Raw genomic sequence first — 17,779 nt, 5'->3', positions numbered from 1 at the left:
GGTAGGTGGCACCACTGTGCTATGACATCTTAGAAATGGCCAGACCTGTATCAGGTATAATCTGACATCTCGTGGGTCAGTTTGAACACCAGCATGGCTGCTCATGGCAAGGCAATGTGAATTATCAGAGTTCGAACAGAGCAGTATAGTGAGTGCCAGATGGGTGGTATATTCCATTTCCAAAGTTGTGCAGACATTCAACATTACTCAATCTACGGTGTCACGTGTTTACTGGGAATATCTCATGGAAGACATTACCACCCAACGTGGAGAGCACAGTGGACAGTCATGGGTGCGTAATGATCTTGACCAGTGAAGCATGGGTCAACATTTCTTCAGAGGTCTTCCAATCACTTGTGGAATCAATGCCAATGTTGCTGCACTTCACCAAGCTAGAGGAGGACATACACAATACTAGGTACTTTTGGTACTTCAGTGTATACTCTTTTTTCATCTTGCCCCTGTGTACTTAGCATTAGTAGAAAAAGAATGTGCTTAATAATGTTTATTGGGTAATTCTGTTTTTTATTATAAATGTTTTTAGTTTTGCCATATCTTCCCACCACCCAGAGGATGTGGCTCTCAGCACCTGTCTCTGAGTGACTGTGCGCTGCAGAAGCAGAGGGAGGTGATAAGGACCGTACATCTTTACTTGTAGGTTCATAAAAGTCAGATGCATGCCAGGTTCGGGAGTCGCTGGTCGCTGATGGAAGAGGACTACCAAAGATGTGCCTAACCCCTCTATGGCATTAGCTCTAGAACGCATTGAAAACAAGCCTCCAATAGATATTTTATTTTTCTATTGTTTCCAGAAGATGCATTGATGGAGAAAATGCTAGACCAGCAAACACAGAGGACAATAGGGTTCCTGATAGATCATTCCTCTTCAGGCTCCTCAAACCTCTCCTACTTCCACATCTCCGGGTGTCTGAATAGTGGGGGGCGGGGAATGTCTATTGCACTGCCAGTATTATTTGGACTCAAGATACGTAATTCTTTAAAAAAAAACACAAAAGTAATAATAAAGTACTTCTTAACAGAGGAAGGTGAATTATTAGATATTTACAAAAATACAAAGTACACTTTTGTACTAGTTTATACTATAACATTATTATTTGATCTCTATGGTCTAACTGCTGACAACATTTCTGGCCACTGAATATGTGAAACTTGTTTCAAGTGCAGCCACGTCCTTTCTTAATAAGAAGGAACCAGTTGGATCAAGTAATGAAATGATTAACCACAGCTTTTAGCTTTGAATTGTAAAAATAGTCTCAGATAGTAAGGGAATAATTTTTATTTGTTAAAGAAAGTAAGGGATGTATAAGTGGTGAGAGAAATGTCCCATGACAACATTGGCCATGTCTTTGTTAACTATTTTTGCTGCCTTAATATTCTAAGGGGAAAATGTATCAAAGTGCAAGTTTTTTGGCATGTTCTAGCAATATAGCCCTATTTCCACTGAATAAAGCTGAAGAGAAATTCACCTTGTATCCCCAGCGATAGCCTTTGCTCACTAACCTCGGTAAAAATTTTCTCCTCCAAAACATGGGTAAGCCTATTTACAAGTACTGATGTCGTTAATATAAGTCAATGATTAATTACAAGCAGGGCTGTTGAGACAGCAAAGTGACCTGGGTATTAAATAAGGCATAACCAAATTCGGGAAGGTTGACCACGCCCCCTCCTTGGCAAAAATTATGCTAAATACTATGCATGGTGCTGCACACTGCAAAAGGGGACATTTGTCCCCATCAGCAGCTTGTCTGGATCCCCGTTGGTCCCCTCCATGAGTTCCTAGCCTAAGTAATTAGTACCCACCCCCCTCTCGGCTTACATCTTGCATCTTGTGCATGATTTGTGGGAACACAAACAAATCGCAGGGGGCCAGGTCTGGATTGTATGGCAGATGACCAAGCTCCTGTATGCATTCATGGACCAGAAAATCCACCACTTTCCTGGGCTTCTGGGTAGGTGCACTGTCGTGATGGAGAAGGGCACCATGAGTGCAAGTTCTTGGAGTGTCTGGAAATGGCTTCAGCACTTGTGGCAGGCATTAGTTGGTGTACCAGTACCCACTGATGGTTCACTGCTGTATGAGTGACCAGTCTTGGCCACAAAAACATCCACCATATGCGTGCCTATGCTGCACTCACGTTGGCACTTTTGTGGTGGCGCACCTCCAACTTTGGTCCAAAGGGCCAACTGTTGTTCGTTCTCAAACTATAGATCCAGGATTTACAGTATTACCACTGATGATCTCCCAGACAGAGTTTGAGTGACCGCCATTAAACCTGGACAGCATGTTGTGGCACCAAGTCACACGAGCCTCCTTCTGCTCTCAAGTAAGCTGATGTCAAACCCAGCACGCAGAAACCTCGCTCAGGCCAAGCTTTTCATGGAGTATCAAGCGGATAGATACCAGTGAGATACCTATCTCCTTCTCTTACTGGGCCATGGTCACTCTGGCATTCACCACAACTATAGTCCACATGCCAGAAATGTTGTCCCTCGTGATGGTAGACACAGGTCGGCTGCAGCACTCCTGGTCTTCAAGGGTCTTCTGCACCGAAATTCTGCAAACCATGCAAACACATTGGTTCAGGTAGTGCTTCTTCCTCAAAAGTAGCATGCAGTGAGTCAAAACTCTCCTGTTGTCGCAGACCACTCCTGTAGTCGTAGATCATGGCTCTCCAGTGGCCTCTGTTGAGCTTCATAACGAGTTTGTGAAGGAAGAGAACATGCTGACTTTGGTGTGCATTGCTGCTTATAGACTGTTCTGAGCCTTGACATTTCACAAGAACTTTAGTCAGAGATTATAGTTAACAACCAGACAGTCAAATTGTGTCTACTCATCCCATGCACTGCACATCCAGAAATATACTGCACACCCCTCATACTTGCCAACTTCTTAGCACTCCTCTCCAGGAAAAGCCCGAAGAGGAGATGGGGCAGGATCTTTCAGGGGTCCCTCATGTCATTAGGCCCTGCCCCATAGCAGCAAAGTGATGTATTCACTGATCCTTATGAAGCCCTGAATTGTGGTCTTTTCTGCATATCCTGCTCACTAGGAAGCTACTGGGATGGAGGAGAGCTGGCAACTCTTCTGAGGTTGTGAGAGACTGCCCGTAAAATCGTGAGTCTACCACATCTTCCTGGAGAGTAGGCAAGTCAGAGTAAATATTGTCAGAGTATAGTGCACTCAGTAGCATTACACTGGGTGTGCATTGTCTAATGTTTACCCTCTAGTGCTGGAGCTTCAGGAGTGTGGTGATGACACAGTTCCTCCTGCAGTGGAGAGAGAGCGAGAGAGACAGTTCCTCCTGCAGTGGAGAGAGAGAGAGAGAGACATTCCTCCTGCAGTGGATAGAGAGAGACGGTTCCTCCTGTAGCGTGTGTCGCATTTCCTGATCAGGGCGGAGAGCAGTGGGCGGTGTGTGTTCCTTCCAACGGGAGTCAGTCTGCACGGATGTGCAGCCTTCCATCCAGGGCCGGATTAAGCCTTCGGGGGGCCCAGGGCACGTAAAACAGGGGGGCCCTCTCCATCATATCAGTGCTGTACCTAAGGCTGTGCCCACTGTGTCTGTGCTTCCTCCCCAGTGCAGATCCTATACATACATAGAGAGAGAGAGAGAGAGAGAGAGAGATACATCACTCTGCCACTTGGTGGCTACAAGGGGTTACGTGCCGGCTTCCCTCCAAATTCAAATCCTGCAGCAGCTACGGTATATAAAACACATCCAATTATGGACCATTATAAGAACATATATATATATATATATATAGTGTATTTATGTCCCCTTTCTTATATACTGTATTGTAATTTTGTGTACTCCCCTTATATGTTTTATACTCCTATCACCACCTACACACTTTATATACCTATCACCCCCTCCCATACACACCCCGTATATGCATATGTACTTATCACCCTCTCCCACACACGCCCCTTATAATAAGATTTTACTTACCGATAAATCTATTTCTCGTAGTCCGTAGTGGATGCTGGGGACTCCGTCAGGACCATGGGGATTAGCGGCTCCGCAGGAGACAGGGCACAAAAATAAAGCTTTAGGATCAGGTGGTGTGCACTGGCTCCTCCCCCTATGACCCTCCTCCAAGCCTCAGTTAGGATACTGTGCCCGGACGAGCGTACACAATAAGGAAGGATTTTGAATCCCGGGTAAGACTCATACCAGCCACACCAATCACACCGTACAACTTGTGATCTGAACCCAGTTAACAGTATGACAAATGTAGGAGCCTCTGAACAGACGGCTCACAACAATAACAACCCGATTTTTTTGTAACAATAACTATGTACAAGTATTGCAGACAATCCGCACTTGGGATGGGCGCCCAGCATCCACTACGGACTACGAGAAATAGATTTATCGGTAAGTAAAATCTTATTTTCTCTGACTTCCTAGTGGATGCTGGGGACTCCGTCAGGACCATGGGGATTATACCAAAGCTCCCAAACGGGCGGGAGAGTGCGGATGACTCTGCAGCACCGAATGAGAGAACTCCAGGTCGTCTTTAGCCAGGGTATCAAATTTGTAGAATTTTACAAACGTGTTCTCCCCCGACCACGTAGCTGCTCGGCAGAGTTGCAATGCCGAGACCCCTCGGGCAGCCGCCCAGGATGAGCCCACCTTCCTTGTGGAATGGGCCTTGACAGATTTAGGCTGTGGCAGGCCTGCCACAGAATATGCAAGTTGAATTGTGCTACAAATTAGAGATGAGCGGGTTCGGTTTCTCTGAATCCGAACCCGCCAGAACTTCATGTTTTTTTTCACGAGTCCGAGCGACTCGGATCTTCCCGCCTTGCTCGGTTAACCCGAGCGCGCCCGAACGTCATCATGACGCTGTCGGATTCTCGCGAGGCTCGGATTCTATCGCGAGACTCGGATTCTATATAAGGAGCCGCGCGTCGCCGCCATTTTCACTCGTGCATTGAGATTGATAGGGAGAGGACGTGGCTGGCGTCCTCTCCGTTTAGACACTTGATTTACTAATTTTGGGGAGCATTAGGAGTACTCAGTAGTGTACAGTGCAGAGTTTTGCTGATAGTGACCAGTGACCACCACTTTTATTTATAATCCGTTCTCTGCCTGAAAAAAGCGATACACAGCACACAGTGACTCAGTCACATACATACCATATCTGTGTGCACTGCTCAGGCTCAGGCCAGTGTGCTGCATCATCTATATATATTATATATCTGTCTGACTGCTCAGCTCACACAGCTTATAATTGTGGGGGAGACTGGGGAGCACTACTGCAGTGCCAGTTATAGGTTATAGCAGGAGCCAGGAGTACATAATATTATATTAAAATTAAACAGTGCACACTTTTGCTGCAGGAGTGCCACTGCCAGTGTGACTAGTGACCAGTGACCTGACCACCAGTATATAATATTAGTAGTATACTATCTCTTTATCAACCAGTCTATATTAGCAGCAGACACAGTACAGTGCGGTAGTTCACGGCTGTGGCTACCTCTGTGTCGGCACTCGGCAGCCCGTCCATAATTGTATATACCAGTGACCTAACCGTGGTTTTTTTTTCTTTCTTTATACATACATACTAGTTACGAGTATACTATCTCTTTATCAACCAGTCTATATATTAGCAGCAGACACAGTACAGTGCGGTAGTTCACGGCTGTGGCTACCTCTGTGTCGGCACTCGGCAGCCCATCCATAATTGTATATACCAGTGACCTAACCGTGGTTTTTTTTTCTTTCTTTATACATACATACTAGTTACGAGTATACTATCTCTTTATCAACCAGTCTATATATTAGCAGCAGACACAGTACAGTGCGGTAGTTCACGGCTGTGGCTACCTCTGTGTCGGCACTCGGCAGCCCGTCCATAATTGTATATACCAGTGACCTAACCGTGGTTTTTTTTTTCTTTCTTTATACATACATACTAGTTACGAGTATACTATCTCTTCATCAACCAGTCTATATATTAGCAGCAGACACAGTACAGTGCGGTAGTTCACGGCTGTGGCTACCTCTGTGTCGGCACTCGGCAGCCCGTCCATAATTGTATATACCAGTGACCTAACCGTGGTTTTTTTTTCTTTCTTTATACATACATACTAGTTACGAGTATACTATCTCTTTATCAACCAGTCTATATATTAGCAGCAGACACAGTACAGTGCGGTAGTTCACGGCTGTGGCTACCTCTGTGTCGGCACTCGGCAGCCCGTCCATAATTGTATATACCACCTAACCGTGGTTTTTTTTTCTTTCTTTATACATACATACTAGTTACGAGTATACTATCTCTTTATCAACCAGTCTATATATTAGCAGCAGACACAGTACAGTGCGGTAGTTCACGGCTGTGGCTACCTCTGTGTCGGCACTCGGCAGCCCGTCCATAATTGTATATACCACCTAACCGTGGTTTTTTTTTCTTTCTTTATACATACATACTAGTTACGAGTATACTATCTCTTTATCAACCAGTCTATATATTAGCAGCAGACACAGTACAGTGCGGTAGTTCACGGCTGTGGCTACCTCTGTGTCGGCACTCCGCAGCCCGTCCATAATTGTATATACCAGTGACCTAACCGTGGTTTTTTTTTCTTTCTTTATACATACATACTAGTTACGAGTATACTATCTCTTTATCAACCAGTCTATATATTAGCAGCAGACACAGTACAGTGCGGTAGTTCACGGCTGTGGCTACCTCTGTGTCGGCACTCGGCAGCCCGTCCATAATTGTATATACCACCTAACCGTGGTTTTTTTTTCTTTCTTTATACATACATACTAGTTACGAGTATACTATCTCTTTATCAACCAGTCTATATATTAGCAGCAGACACAGTACAGTGCGGTAGTTCACGGCTGTGGCTACCTCTGTGTCGGCACTCGGCAGCCCGTCCATAATTGTATATACCAGTGACCTAACCGTGGTTTTTTTTTCTTTCTTTATACATACATACTAGTTACGAGTATACTATCTCTTTATCAACCAGTCTATATATTAGCAGCAGACACAGTACAGTGCGGTAGTTCACGGCTGTGGCTACCTCTGTGTCGGCACTCGGCAGCCCGTCCATAATTGTATACTAGTATCCAATCCATCCATCTCCATTGTTTACCTGAGGTGCCTTTTAGTTGTGCCTATTGAAATATGGAGAACAAAAATGTTGAGGTTCCAAAATTAGGGAAAGATCAAGATCCACTTCCACCTCGTGCTGAAGCTGCTGCCACTAGTCATGGCCGAGACGATGAAATGCCAGCAACGTCGTCTGCCAAGGCCGATGCCCAATGTCATAGTACAGAGCATGTCAAATCCAAAACACCAAATATCAGTAAAAAGCCTCTTTTTTTCTTTGCGTCATGTGCTGTTTGGGGAGGGTTTTTTGGAAGGGACATCCTGCGTGACACTGCAGTGCCACTCCTAGATGGGCCCGGTGTTTGTGTCGGCCACTAGGGTCGCTAATCTTACTCACACAGCTACCTCATTGCGCCTCTTTTTTTCTTTGCGTCATGTGCTGTTTGGGGAGGGTTTTTTGGAAGGGCCATCCTGCGTGACACTGCAGTGCCACTCCTAGATGGGCCCGGTGTTTGTGTCGGCCACTAGGGTCGCTAATCTTACTCACACAGCTACCTCATTGCGCCTCTTTTTTTCTTTGCGTCATGTGCTGTTTGGGGAGGGTTTTTGGAAGGGCCATCCTGCGTGACACTGCAGTGCCACTCCTAGATGGGCCCGGTGTTTGTGTCGGCCACTAGGGTCGCCAATCTTACTCACACAGCTACCTCATTGCGCCTCTTTTTTTCTTTGCGTCATGTGCTGTTTGGGGAGGGTTTTTTGGAAGGGACATCCTGCGTGACACTGCAGTGCCACTCCTAGATGGGCCCGGTGTTTGTGTCGGCCACTAGGGTCGCTTATCTTACTCACACAGCGACCTCGGTGCAAATTTTAGGACTAAAAATAATGGGGGTAATTCCAAGTTGATCGCAGCAGGAAATTTTTTAGCAGTTGGGCAAAACCATGTGCACTGTAGGGGAGGCAGACATAACATTTGCAGAGAGAGTTAGATTTGGGTGTGGTGTATTCAATCTGCAATCTAATTTGCAGTGTAAAAATAAAGCAGCCAGTATTTACCCTGCACAGAAACAAAATAACCCACCCAAATCTAACTCTCTGCAAATGTTATGTCTGCATCCCCTGCAGTGCACATGGTTTTGCCCAACTGCTAAAAAATTTCCTGCTGCGATCAACTTGGAATTACCCCCAATATTGTGAGGTGTGAGGTATTCAGAATAGACTGAAAATGAGTGTAAATTATGGTTTTTGAGGTTAATAATACTTTGGGATCAAAATGACCCCCAAATTCTATGATTTAAGCTGTTTTTTAGTGTTTTTGGAAAAAAACACCCGAATCCAAAACACACCCGAATCCGACAAAAATAATTCGGTGAGGTTTTGCCAAAACGCGTTCGAACCCAAAACACGGCCGCGGAACCGAACCCAAAACCAAAACACAAAACCCGAAAAATTTCAGGCGCTCATCTCTACTACAAATCCAACGAGCAATCGTCTGCTTAGAAGCAGGAGCACCCAGCTTGTTGGGTGCATATAGTATAAACAGCGAGTCAGATTTTCTGACTCCAGCCGTCCTTGAAATATATATTCTCAATGCCCGGACAACGTCCAGCAACTTGGAATCCTCCAAATCGCTAGTAGCCGCAGGCACCACAATAGGCTGGTTCAGATGAAACGCTGACACCACCTTAGGCAGAAAATGAGGACGCGTCCGCAGTTCTGCCCTGTCCGAATGGAAAATCAGATATGGGCTTTTATACGATAAAGCCGCCAATTCTGATACTCTCCTGGCTGAAGCCAGGGCCAGTAGCATGGTTACTTTCCACGTAAGATATTTCAAATCCACCGATTTGAGTGGCTCAAACCAATGGGATTTGAGAAAATCCAAAACTACATTAAGGTCCCACGGAGCCACAGGGGGCACCACCGTGGGCTGTATATGTAGTACTCCTTTAACAAAAGTCTGGACTTCAGGAACTGAAGCCAGTTCTTTCTGGAAGAAAATCGACAGGGCCGAAATTTGAACCTTAATGGACCCCAATTTGAGGCCCATAGACAATCCTGTTTGTAGGAAATGCAGGAATCGACCCAGTTGAAATTCCTCCGTGGGGACCTTCCTGGCCTCACACCACGCAACATATTTTCTCCAAATGCGGTGATAATGTTGTGCAGTCACCTCCTTCCTGGCTTTAACCAGTGTAGGAATGACCTCTTCCGGAATGCCTTTTTCCTTTAGAATTCGGCGTTCAACCGCCACGCCGTCAAACGCAGCCGCGGTAAGTCTTGGAATAGACACGGTCCCTGCTGAATCAGGTCCCGCCTTAGAGGTAGAGGCCACGGATTTTCCGTGAGCATCTCCTGAAGTTCCGGGTACCAAGTTCTTCTTGGCCAATCCGGAGCCACGAGTATCGTTCTTACTCCCCTTTGCCGTATAATTCTCAGTACTTTGGGTATGAGAGGCAGAGGAGGAAACACATACACTGACTGGAACACCCACGGTGTTACCAGAGCGTCCACAGCTATTGCCTGAGGGTCTCTTGACCTGGCGCAATACCTGTCCAGTTTTTTGTTGAGGCGATACGCCATCATATCCACCTTTGGTTTTTCCCAACGGTTCACAATCATGTGGAAGACTTCTGGATGAAGTCCCCACTCTCCCGGGTGTAGATCGTGTCTGCTGAGGAAGTCTGCTTCCCAGTTGTCCACTCCCGGAATGAACACTGCTGACAGTGCTATCACATGATCTTCCGCCCAGCGAAGAATCCTTGCAGCTTCTGCCATTGCTCTCCTGCTTCTTGTGCCGCCCTGTCTGTTTACGTGGGCGACTGCCGTGATGTTGTCCGACTGGATCAACACCGGCTGACCCTGAAGCAGGGGTTTTGCCAGACTTAGAGCATTGTAAATTGCTCTTAGCTCCAGTATATTTATGTGAAGAGACATCTCCAGGCTTGACCATACTCCCTGGAAGTTTCTTCCCTGTGTGACCGCTCCCCAGCCTCTCAGACTGGCATCCGTGGTCACCAGGACCCAGTCCTGTATGCCGAATCTGCGGCCTTCTAACAGATGAGCACTCTGCAACCACCACAGAAGAGACACCCTTGTCCGTGGCGATAAGGTTATCCGCTGATGCATCTGCAGATGCGATCCGGACCATTTGTCCAGCAGATCCCACTGAAAAGTTCGTGCGTGGAATCTGCCGAATGCGATTGCTTCGTAAGAAGCCACCATCTTTCCCAGGACTCTTGTGCATTGATGCACAGACACTTTTCCTGGTTTTAGGAGGTACCTGACAAGTTCGGATAACTCCTTGGCTTTCTCCTCCGGAAGAAACACCTTTTTCTGAACCGTGTCCAGAATCATTCCCAGGAACAGCAGACGTGTTGTCGGGGTCAACTGAGATTTTGGAAAATTCAGAATCCACCCGTGTTGTTGCAGCACTACTTGGGTTAGTGCTACTCCGTCCTCCAGCTGTTCTCTGGACCTTGCCCTTATCAGGAGATCGTCCAAGTAAGGGATAATTAATACGCCTCTTCTTCGCAGAAGAATCATAATTTCGGCCATTACCTTGGTAAAGACCCGAGGTGCCGTGGACAATCCAAACGGCAGCGTCTGAAACTGATAATGACAGTTTTGCACCACGAACCTGAGGTACCCTTGATGTGAAGGGCAAATTGGGACATGCAGGTAAGCATCTTTTATGTCCAGGGACACCATAAAGTCCCCTTCTTCCAGATTCGCTATCACTGCTCTGAGTGATTCCATCTTGAAACTGAATTTTTGTATGTACAGGTTCAAAGATTTCAGATTTAGAATAGGTCTTACCGAGCCGTCCGGCTTCGGTACCACAAATAGCGTGGAGTAATACCCCTTTCCCTGTTGTAGGAGGGGTACCTTGACTATCACCTGCTGAGAAAACAGCTTGTGAATGGCTTCCAATACTGTCGCCCTGTCTGAGGGAGACGTTGGCAAAGCAGACTTTAGGAACCGGCGAGGGGGAGACTTCTCAAATTCCAACCTGTAACCCTGAGATACTACCTGCAGGATCCAGGGGTCCACCTGTGAGCAAGCCCACTGCGCGCTGAAATTCTTGAGTCGACCCCCCACCGTTCCTGAGTCCGCTTGTAAAGCCCCAGCGTCATGCTGAGGGCTTTGCAGAACCCGCGGAGGGCTTCTGTTCCTGGGAAGGAGCTGCTTGCTGCCCTCTCTTACCCTTTCCTCTGCCTCGGGGCAGATATGACTGTCCTTTTGCCCGCTTGTTCTTATAGGACCGAAAGGACTGCGGCTGAAAAGACGGTGTCTTTTTCTGTTGGGAGGGGGTCTGAGGTAAAAAGGTGGATTTCCCGGCCGTTGCCGTGGCCACCAGATCCGATAGACCGACGCCAAATAATTCCTCCCCTTTATACGGCAATACTTCCATATGCCGTTTGGAATCCGCATCACCTGACCACTGTCGTGTCCATAAACTTCTTCTGGCAGATATGGACATCGCACTTACTCTCGATGCCAGAGTGCAAATATCCCTCTGAGCATCTCGCATATAAAGAAAAGCATCCTTTAATTGCTCTAAAGTCTGTAAAATACTGTCCCTATCCAGGGTATCAATATTTTCAGTCAGGGAATCCGACCAGACCACCCCAGCACTGCACATCCAGGCTGAGGCGATGGCTGGTCGCAGTATAACACCAGTATGTGTGTATATACTTTTTAGGGTAGTTTCCAGCCTCCTATCAGCTGGATCCTTGAGGGCGGCCGTATCAGGAGACGGTAACGCCACTTGTTTTGATAAGCGTGTGAGCGCCTTATCCACCTTAGGGGGTGTTTCCCAGCGCGCCCTAACCTCTGGCGGGAAAGGGTATAATGCCAATAACTTTTTTGAAATTAGCCCTTTTCTATCTGGGTTAACCCACGCTTCATCACATACATCATTCAATTCCTCTGATTCAGGAAAAACTACAGGTAGTTTTTTCACCCCCCACATAATACCCCTTTTTGTGGTACTTGTAGTATCAGAGATATGCAAAGCCTCCTTCATTGCCGTGATCATATAACGTGTGGCCCTACTGGAAAATACGTTTGTTTCTTCACCGTCGACACTAGATTCAGTGTCCGTGTCTGGGTCTGTATCGACCGACTGAGGTAAAGGGCGTTTTACAGCCCCTGACGGTATCTGAGACGCCTGGGCAGGTACTAACTGGTTTGACGGCCGTCTCATGTCGTCAACTGATTTTTGTAATGTGCTGACATTATCACGTAATTCCATAAACAAAGCCATCCATTCCGGTGTCGACTCCCTAGGGGGTGACATCACCATTACCGGCAATTGCTCTGCCTCCACACCAACATCGTCCTCATACATGTCGACACACACGTACCGACACACAGCAGACACACAGGGAATGCTCTATTGAAGACAGGACCCCACTAGCCCTTTGGGGAGACAGAGGGAGAGTTTGCCAGCACACACCCAAGCGCTATAATATATATGGGAACAACCCTATATAAGTGTTGTATCCTTATAGCAGCTTAAATATAGTAATATCGCCAAAAAAAAGTGCCCCCCCTCTCTGTTTTACCCTGTTTCTGTAGTGCAGTGCAGGGGAGAGTCCTGGGAGCCTTCCTCACAGCGGAGCTGAGCAGGAAAATGGCGCTGTGTGCTGAGGAGAATAAGCCCCGCCCCCTATTTCGGCGGGCTCTTCTCCGGAGTTTGTGAGATCTGGCAGGGGTTAAATAAATCCATATAGCCTCAAAGGCTATATGTGATGTATTTTTAGCCATAAAAAAGGTATTATACATTGCTGCCCAGGGCGCCCCCCCAGCGCCCTGCACCCTCCGTGACCGCTGTGTGAAGTGTGCTGACAACAATGGCGCACAGCTGCAGTGCTGTGCGCTACCTCAGGAAGACTGAAAAGTCTTCTGCCGCCTGCTTCTGGACCTCTTCCATCTTCGGCATCTGCAAGGGGGGTCGGCGGCGCGGCTCCGGGACGAACCCCAGGGTGAGACCTGTGTTCCGACTCCCTCTGGAGCTAATGGTGTACAGTAGCCTAAGAAGCCAATCCATCCTGCACGCAGGTGAGTTCACTTCTCTCCCCTAAGTCCCTCGATGCAGTGAGCCTGTTGCCAGCAGGACTCACTGAAAATAAAAAACCTAAAAACTTTTTCTAAGCAGCTCTTTAGGAGAGCCACCTAGATTGCACCCTGCTCGGACGGGCACAAAAACCTAACTGAGGCTTGGAGGAGGGTCATAGGGGGAGGAGCCAGTGCACACCACCTGATCCTAAAGCTTTATTTTTGTGCCCTGTCTCCTGCGGAGCCGCTAATCCCCATGGTCCTGACGGAGTCCCCAGCATCCACTAGGACGTCAGAGAAATATAAATATATACCTATCACCCCTCCCCTACACACACTCCTTATATATTTTTAAATCATGATGGCACTCACATTTAACTTTTTTGGGGAATGATTGTGTCTGGGGATTGTTCTTCTGGGATGTGAGGTTCCATGTAAGGGCAGCACTCCTCATGCTTGCTGAGTTCTCAGTTGCAGGGGCAGGAGGCGGAGCTGCCAGGTTGAGACTGATGAAAGCAGGACTAGGAGCTTGGGGCAGCCGTGACCGATTAACGCATCATAGCAGCACCCACTCACAGTAATTTATCTTGCAACAACCGGTGGCGGCTGAGTCTGACGGACTAGGGCAGCAACCATACCTCTCTGCCTACGACCCTGAGAGGTGCCGTGGAGCCTGGCCGGTCACCCTGACTACAAGCATGTGAGGGGAGGAGGAGGTGCCATTCCTGCTTGGGGAGGAGGAGGAGAGGACAATGCTGCTGCTGCTGGCTGCCAGGCTTCAGGACAAATCAGTATGTAGCCCGCTGAAGGACGATTTCACTTCTCCCCAGGCTCCATCGCCATCAGCAGTGCTGGGAGTGATGCTGTTGGCTGTGGAGCCTGGTGACGGGCAGAATCATTCCTAGACAGCAGCTCCGGCTGGGGGGCCCCATGAGAGATCAGGGCCCGGGGGTACGTACCTGGAAACCCGCCATGAAGAGCTGAATTTTCTATTTTGAGACAGAAACAGCAGTGTCTTCGTCTCAATAAAAAGCCACAATCGCGTTCGTGACCGCGGAGTGCTGCAGAGCCGTGGGCACTAATCCCCCCTGCTGGAGCTTGCAGATTAAGACCCAACCTCCTGCCTGAGCATGCAGCTGTGGATATTAAGACCCGACCTCCCCCCAACGGAGCTTGCAGCCGTGGATACGAAGAGCCTCCCCCCCCCACTGGAGCTTGCAGTCGTGGATACTAAGAGCCTCCCCCCCACCTGCCGGAGCTTGCAGCTGAGGCCAGCAGGGATCACCCTTACCTGAAGCTTCCTCTCTATATATATACCTATATATATATATATATATATATATATCTATCTATCCATGTTTGTATATATATATATATATATATATATATACACACAGAATAGCCATATGAAGGGAGAGCACTCACCAGACTTGTTAAAAGGTAAATCCTTTATTTCAGAACAAGAAGTCAAACAGCTACATCGACGTTTCGGTCCTAGACGAAATAGAGAATTGAATTAGGAGTATTTTTAATATTGAACATGAGTGGGTGTATCCCACCTTAGTGGTGGGAGGGAACCAATATGGGTATAAATATCCGGACACTGCACCATGTTTTTTTATCTTGACAAAGGTCCTGGATAGGACCGAAATGTCGATGTAGCTGTTTGACTTCTTGTTCTGAAATAAAGGATTTGCCTTTTAACAAGTCTGGTGAGTGCTCTCCCTTCATATGGCTATTCTGGAACTATAACCTGATGGTTATCTTTCATCTGGATATGCACCCCAGCATGAATATGGACTATGTGAGTGTGGACCTCATGGATTTGATATATATACACACATGTATGTATGTTTGTGTGTGTGTGTATATATATATATATATACCGCAACTACCACCTAAGTGGAAGGTGCAATCGCGCCGAAATCAGTCTCTGAAATCACTTGTAGAATCAACTTGTTTTAATCAGGTTCAATGGTGATGCCGTTTTTCATCGACGTTTCGGTCCATGTAAGGACCTTTATCAAGACAGGCACTTCAAAACATCTAAACAATAAACATCAGAAACAATTAAAATCAATATGTATAAAGAACCAGATTATCAGCACCATCACCACCAGTGACTCCCAGGCCCTAATGACAGTCACAAAACAGCACAACCATGCTACAGTAAAATCCAGAATGTGTATCCTCAAGTGATCTAGAGGGTGTAGTACTGGTGACCGGCGGTCTCCTGACCGCTGGTCACCTTACCGACGCCGGGATCCCGGCAGCATACCGACGCCGGGATCCCGGCGGGGAGGGGCGAGTGCAGCAAGCCCCTTGCGGGCTCCGTGGCGACCTGCGGTCGCCACGGGTTCTATTCCCACTCTATGGGTGTCGTGGACACCCACGAGTGGAAATAGTCCCTGTTGGTCGGCATGCCGACCATCGGGATAGTGAGCCGCCGGGCTCACGGAGGAGGTCATGTGACTGTCGGTCAGCTGACCGGCGGTCACATGAATACCACCCGATCTAGAGAGGCCTCCACCCTCATATTTCACCTCAAAAAAGAATATACGTAATCTCAGCCAGTGAAATTACCTGGACAAAGCGCTAAGTCATACTGGTGTGGTTAATTACTTCTTTAAAACACAGAAATCGCTGTAATAAGAATAGGACATATAGCCTATTAGGTAAACACCCAGAACACTTATAGTATAAAACAGACACCTAAAGCCACCGAGTGGGGGTCATACCTGATACTTTATAAGACAACGGATGGCAGCTGAGGGCTCAATAAACTTTGTTCAACACCAGATCTGTCATTTAAAGACAAAGGTAAAATAACAACCAACCTTAATAAAACGCCAGAAGGTAGCTGCAGAAGCAACACAAACTCGGTGGGGTAATCTTTGCACGGAAAGCTAGAAAGACACTTTCGTATTACCTCCATACCCTGCTGATGTGGTATGACAGTGTATAGGGAACATACATCCATTGTTACCAAAAGAGTATGATCACTGAGCTTGTCAAAATTACGAAGATGTGAAAGAAAGTCCCCAGTGTCCCTTAAGTAGCTGTCGGTTTTTAACACTAAAGGCTGCAAAATACTGTCAACGAAAATAGCAATAGGCTGTAGAAGAGAACCCTCCGCAGCAATAATTGGTCTGCCCGGAGGGCGTATTAGTGTTTTATGAATCTTAGGAAGTGTGTACAAAATGGGACACCTGGGTGAATTGGTAGTCAAATATTTTAGTAAATCCTCACAAATGTAACCCTGCTCAAAACCTAACTTCAAACACTGATCAATCTTAGATTTGATCTTAGGTATCGGGTTGACAGCCAACTTCTGGTAAGTCATAACATCTGATAATTGTCGATTAATCTCCATGTCATAGTCAGCATGTGTCTTTAGTGAACACTGCCCATCGTTAGTATGCCTTATTTACCAGCACGCACACATGCAACTATGGAATCGCCTGTCTGTAGCGGAGTAGCGGTACTTCCGGCCGGTGGAACGCATGAACTTCCTGCCGGTGGAACGCGGAAGCCGCGTCTCCGGCGTTTGTCTCATTAGCCTTGGTTAATCCCTTTTTGTCTTGCTCTTCGTAGCGGAAATTAACCTAGTTTGATTCTAAGGTAATATAGCGTTCTACTAGTATGTTGGGTTCCCTATATTCTGTGTTGGTTCCCTATTTGTGCGGTCCATTACTAGTTAATTACCCTAAGTGGTACTTCCTGTGTCAGAGCCTTAAATAGCCCCTGGTTGTGGTAGAACAGTATGCAGCTGTCATTTGGCTCTTGGACTGTGAGTATGTTACTTCTGCAGCTACCTTCTGGCATTTTATTAAGGTTGGTTGTTATTATACCTTTGTCTTTAAATTACAGATCTAGTGTTGAACAAAGTTTATTGAGCCCTCAGCTGCCATCCGTTGTCTTATAAAGTATCAGGTATGACCCCCACTCGGTGGCTTTAGGTGTCTGTTTTATACTATAAAGTGTTCTGGGTGTTTACCTAATAGGCTATATGTCCTATTCTTATTACAGCGATTTCTGTGTTTTAAAAAAGTAATTAACCACACCAGTATGACTTAGCGCTTTGTCCAGGTAATTTCACTGGCTGAGATTACGTATATTCTTTTTTGAGGTGAAATATGAGGGTGGAGGCCTCTCTAGATCACTTGAGGATACACATTCTGGATTTTACTGTAGCATGGTTGTGCTGTTTTGTGACTGTCATTAGGGCCTGGAAGGCACTGGTGGTGATGGTGCTGATAATCTGGTTCTTTATACATATTGATTTTAATTGTTTCTGATGTTTATTGTTTAGATGTTTTGAAGTGCCTGTCTTGATAAAGGTCCTTACATGGACCGAAACGTCGATGAAAAACGACATCACCATTGAACCTGATTAAAATAAGATTTTACTCACCGGTAAATCTATTTCTCGTAGTCCGTAGTGGATGCTGGGGACTCCGTAAGGACCATGGGGAATAGACGGGCTCCGCAGGAGACTGGGCACTCCAAAGAAAGATTTAGTACTAGCTGGTGTGCACTGTCTCCTCCCTCCATGCCCCTCCTCCAGACCCCAGCCAAGGAAACTGTGCCCGGAAGAGCTGACATTACAAGGAAAGGATTTTGG

The 17,779-nt window shown here is 46.8% G+C and overlaps 1 long non-coding RNA gene across 4 annotated transcripts in view; it reads right to left on the bottom strand.

Annotated features, from left to right (window-relative positions):
- Positions 1-14,289, bottom strand: part of LOC134945314 (uncharacterized) — a 42,781-nt gene extending 28,492 nt beyond the window's left edge. For 2 of the 4 annotated variants that reach the window (XR_010182094.1, XR_010182093.1), the window contains exons 1-2: positions 13,528-14,289; positions 3,243-3,608 (exon numbers count right to left, since the gene is read on the bottom strand). This is a non-coding gene — a long non-coding RNA (uncharacterized LOC134945314). The remainder of the gene's footprint in view (positions 1-3,242; positions 3,609-13,527) is intronic. The other 2 variants (XR_010182096.1, XR_010182095.1) reach the window with 2 other exon arrangements.
- Between the last annotated feature and the right edge of the window lie 3,490 nt (positions 14,290-17,779).

Source organism: Pseudophryne corroboree, chromosome 7, assembly GCF_028390025.1.
Source record: "Pseudophryne corroboree isolate aPseCor3 chromosome 7, aPseCor3.hap2, whole genome shotgun sequence".
Lineage (NCBI taxonomy): Eukaryota > Metazoa > Chordata > Amphibia > Anura > Myobatrachidae > Pseudophryne > Pseudophryne corroboree.
This window is presented reverse-complemented; position numbering and strand designations above follow the sequence as displayed.